This window comes from Camelina sativa, chromosome 6, assembly GCF_000633955.1.
Source record: "Camelina sativa cultivar DH55 chromosome 6, Cs, whole genome shotgun sequence".
Taxonomy (NCBI): Eukaryota; Viridiplantae; Streptophyta; class Magnoliopsida; order Brassicales; family Brassicaceae; genus Camelina; species Camelina sativa.
The window spans coordinates 3,600,757-3,606,198 of NC_025690.1; the positions used below are offsets into that span (position 1 = coordinate 3,600,757).

The following is a 5,442-nucleotide window of genomic DNA, read 5'->3' on the forward strand; positions in this document are numbered from 1 at the left end:
ATATCGTCTACACCCGAAGAAGATCACGTGCTAAGGACGCGGTGACGGAAGAAGCAAGTGGACAAGAGAATGTATGAATTCTCTGAGTTTGTTATTGTTTTACATTCGTGTTGTTTGTGTGAGTGAACAGAGTCGTGTGTGATTTCTATGGAGTGAGAGTATTGCTCTAGCTGTGTCTAGAGACTCTTACGGTTACATTCAGTTACAATTCCTAAATCGATAATAAAAAAATACAGTTTCTCTTTCTTATCATCTTATCAATGGAGAGTCATGTCTAAGAGATGATCCTCTTTAACAAGGGAGCTGCAACAGATTTTGAAACAACTATAAGTTGTTAATGCTTAATAACTAACTAGTCACATTGTTGGTAATAATGATTTAGCTTGGGTGTACCTAACCTGCCTGATTGATAAAGAGATTTTTGGCCAATGCTGAAACATTTGGACTAGTAGGAAAAGTCAGATGGATCTGAAGAATTCTGCATACCAATTAAATTAGTACAAGCTCATCAGGAGCTGAGGTCTAAGTTTCTTCTGCCATTTTCAACAAAGATAAAAAAAAAAAAAGAGTCTAGTCGTCTCCTTACCCTCGTGAATGTATCCTTTTGGCTCTCGGCTTCGAATGAAGGGTACCCGTAGGTAGAGAAACTCGTAACACACACAACATACCTAAAAGTACAGTTAATCAACTGCGTGATCATGATCTCTGTTTTTCAACCATCCCAGGTGCCCAAGTAAGTAATCTTAAGGTTCCACACACACATTGTTTGTTACTTGACTGAACTGACCACCCAAAATCGGCAATTTTTCAATCTCCCCTGCCGCCCTGAGTGTGTATTATTATTATGATGACATTAATAACGATGAACAACACCCTGAGTTCTCAACTCTATGTAAATTGACATAAATCTCTACACCTTAATCGAAGGGAAACGGAGAGAGAGTTTACCTTAACTTGTCGAGCAGAGATATATATATACACAAAAACTCTGCCAAATTTGCCTTCTCCAAGCGGCCTCCCGATCTCGAAATCTGTCAGGGTCCATTGCTTCTCTCTGTATCTCCACCGTCACATTTTGTCGATTTCTCTCACTCATTTTTTTTGTTGCCGATCACAGTACTAGCACTTTTTACTGTTAAGAGACGACGGCGAGAGGGAAAGTAAAAAACTTTGGGAATTTTGCATTCACACCTACTTTTGACAAAAGTATTCACCATTACACCTACTTTTTACTACTCATATACTTTTCTCAAGTTTAATTACATTTTACCCCTCACTCTTTCTAACCCTTCTTCCCAACTAGATGGTTTTCAATTTTTTTAGAAACTAACTACATATTCAATTCATCTTTACTTTTTCTATTTCTTTCTCATTTTTCTCTCTCTCTTTTCTTTTTCTTGGTAATCATTTCTTCAACATTTGTTTTTCATTTTAATTAATATATATTTTAAGTATAACTTGGAAATAAACATTGTTTGCATATTTCAATTTTTGTCCCCATTTTTGTTTTCACAAAAATTAAAGTAATTTATGAGTTAAATCTAAATCAAATATAATTAAATGGTATTTATAGCCAAATCAACAATTTTTAAAGTCCAAACTAAATTAAATAAATAGTTTTGGAATTGAAATTTTTATTTAACTAAATTTTTTATCTAAAAAATTGTATTCTAACATACTTTTCAATCTAAAAAATTGTACTATAACCCTAATCAATAAATATGTTTCCATATAGACACCCTTTGAAACTCTTGTTTGATACTATAAGATGTGTCTATGCTTGATGTGGATACTATTACAATTCTTGGATACAAGTAACACATGGTCATGTGGTACTATTACAATTCGTGGATAAAAGTTACAACGACATCATCAAATCCATACAATCATGGTCATGTTAATACTATTACAATTCGTGGATACAAGTTACACATGTGGATAGTAACTTGAAATCCATGTAGAGTTAGTGAATTAATATTCACTTTTTAAGATACATGGTTAGGCTTTTACATTTTGTGTCTATTATTTAGTGTCTTAGGCTTAAAGATTTAGGTTTTTGTGGATTCAATGTCTATGAATCCACAAAACCACATCCAACCAACCACATTACATACTCAAATTATGAATTTAATAGACTAATTAACTATCCAAAAATAAGTATCCACAAATGCTTTTGAAGCAAAACTTGTGACAGCCAACTCCAATAGTTGAGAGAAGCTCTGCAACCTACAATGTCTTCTTACAAAGTTTTTATTTATGTTCAGTTCATGTAAAAGATATTCTTAAAGTCTTATAATATAATATAGTAATTTATATAAAAAATTACTATAAGCTCCTAAAGGCGTCCACCTAGGATTTTAAACCACCAATAGGGATTAGACACTTCACTAATTAACTTTTTAAAATTTTCCAGAATTTTCTATATTAAGAATTATTTTAAACAATCTATCAGGATTTGACATGTCATTCATTAACATTTTTTAAATTTCCAGAATTTTTTAGAAAAAGGAAAATTTTAAATTTATGGAAATAAAAGAACTATGTACAATATCCCACATCGGCTACAAAATTTTTAGACAATGATTCAGAACCAGTATAATTAAGATTAATATGCTTCCAACAACGAATGAGCATGAAAGCTTGATTTATCAGGCGTCCAAGTTTAAAAGTATATTCGGTTTGATCCAGTTTTTTATTTAATCAAATTAAAACTTTAAAAAGTTTCAAAAAAATATGATAATATTTAAAAATTTTAAAAGTTTTAATATTATAAATATTGAAACTTTAAAATTTCTTAGCTTTTAAAAAGTTTTTAAATATTATAATTTTTAAATTTTAAAAGTTTAAAATATTATAAATATTGAAACTTTTTAAAAGTTAAAATATTATAAATATTGAAACTTTTAAAAGTTCTTAGCTTTTAAAAAGTTTTTTTTATTATAAATTTTAAATTTTAAAAGTTTAAAATATTATAAATATTGAAATTTTCTAAAAGGTTCAAAATTTATACTTCAAAACCTTTTAAAAGTTTAAACTATTTAGATATCACATTTTTACACCACAGTTTATTTAAAATTCATATAATCACCAAAACAATTTTTTGTTGTTGATAGTGACACAATAGTGTGTCTACCTTTTTTTTTTGAACTTTTTATGAAAGATTATTGTATACCTTTGGTTATAAAATTATTATGAAATATTAGAAGTGTTATATTATAAATTATTTCGAATATGATTTTTTTTTTTTGCCTATGCCCTCTAAACCTCTAGGCACGGCTCTGTATGTGCTGCTGCTTTTTGGGTGTCATATACTCCTACAATTAAAAGTGAAGCAGTTGAGATTCTTCTTCTGACCAAATCCACCCTCTCTTATCACTCTTGTTTTCAATTTGGTACAGCAAAAAAAAACATAATACAAAACTGATATATGGTTTTAGAGAATTAGATAACATACCCAGATAAACTGATTAGTAGAGTATGGATTTGAGGTTTTTTTTTTTTAACAGAATCGAGCAATTGTTTGAAGTCACAAAAAGCGTTACAATCAAAGTTTTTGGTGTGCAGCTGGGCTGAGACTAGTTTGGCAGTAATGGGCTGCGTTAGAATTAAGCCCAAGTTTTTTTTTGTATGTCGAAAAAATAGTTATGTAATCATGTATTTATCACGTACGAAATCGACCAAGTTTTATTTATCACGTATGTAATTGTAAGAAGTTGCGTTATTTGTATGCAGAGTACACGTGGCACACTGTTAGGTGCTGATGTGGCAAACTGAGAGAAAGTTAGCCAATTTTTATAGTATAGATTTTATAACCAAAAGAAAAAACATTTATACATATGAACTGTTTTTATTTTTAATAACTACTAGATTTTAATCTGCGGAACAATATTTTTACAACAAAAATAAATAAATTTTAAAAAAGTGTATTTATTTGTTAATTTTGCTTCTTTTGTTTTAGTGTTTAAGATTGTATAACTGGATTTTCGTTGTTAATTATAAAATTTGATTAGTTGTATATCGCAGACATGCAATAATTATTTAGTTTTATTTATACTAATGTTATGTTCCACAATTTGAACGTTGGACGACCCCTCGCTTTTGATATACCTCATATTGATTTTTTTTAGCATTATTCGTTTGAGAAGATTTTTTTTTTCTTTTTTTTTTGACATTTTAGCATTGTTGCAAATTAGAGAATAATTATATATTCTCGTGGACGTACGCTTATATAAGATTATCACACACTATCATCTCTCCATCTCCCTCTCCCTCTTTCTGAAATCTTCGGCACAAAGTGTTATTATACTTCAGGTAAGCTTCCAGCCTTCCACCTTATATTTATTATGTAGATGTTTCAGTATTGTAGAAGACACTCTACTCTACAATACTGAATTTTAGAGTGTAGAAGTTATCCATGTTTTATTGTCTTAATTTTTTGTGATCATACTAATTTTTTTGAAAAAGCTATTTATTATCTTTTATTTATATTTGAGATGAAAAATATAGGAATTGATTTTAAAATCATGAGATTGTAAATAAATGGGTAATTATGTTTATTATACTTTGTTACAATTTTTTTTTTTGATTATTTATTATTTCAAGTAAATGGTCAACAGCAAGTTAGATCAAATCGTAATATTAATGCAACTCAATTTGGTTAACACATGTTACTAATCAAAGTTTTTTAACTAAACTAAAAACCCCGATTCAATTTTTCTTTAAAGATATACTTAAAAACGAAAAGGTTAAAACTCTTCTGGCCGGANAAAAAAAAAAAAAAAAAAAAAAAAAAAAAAAAAAAAAAAAAAAAAAAAAACTCTTCTAAAAACTTCATTTGGTCATATGAAAAAGTATATAGTTCTTCTTAAGTAACCATACGGCAAAGTAATTATTTGGCGGTCGTAGTTTGCGCAGCTCTATATTTCCATCCACTTAACATGTTATTTCTATTTCTCTTAATATTATCCAATAAACTGAACCAAGTAGAAATGATTCGACTTCACATTCCCTTACATAAACTATCCGTTTTTGTAGAAAGCAAAATGAGTTTGTGGTATATCGTAGTTACGTTCGTGTTCATTGCATCTATACTCATTGCAAAGAACACGAGAATAACAAAGAAGAATCTACCTCCTGGACCACCAAGACTTCCTGTAATTGGCAACTTGCACAAGTTAGGGTCGGAACCTCACCGCTCGATGTTCAAATTATTTATCAGAAAAATATGGACCGTTAATGTCCTTACAACTTGGAAATATATTATCTGTTGTGGCATATGGACTTGTCTGTCCTAAGAAGGTTCCACTTGAGGTTGTCCTCGTCCTTACCCAATGGACTTAATTCTATATTTTCATAGTCAAAATGTAACGATCGGAAGGGATATATATATATATATATATATATATATATATATATATATATATATATATATATTTTTTTTTT

At 29.3% G+C, this 5,442-nt stretch overlaps 1 long non-coding RNA gene across 1 annotated transcript; it reads left to right on the forward strand.

Annotated features, from left to right (window-relative positions):
• On the forward strand, positions 4,247–5,422 carry LOC109133467. Its single transcript, XR_002038594.1, has 2 exons — positions 4,247–4,311; positions 5,035–5,422. It is a non-coding gene; the product is annotated as an uncharacterized LOC109133467 (long non-coding RNA).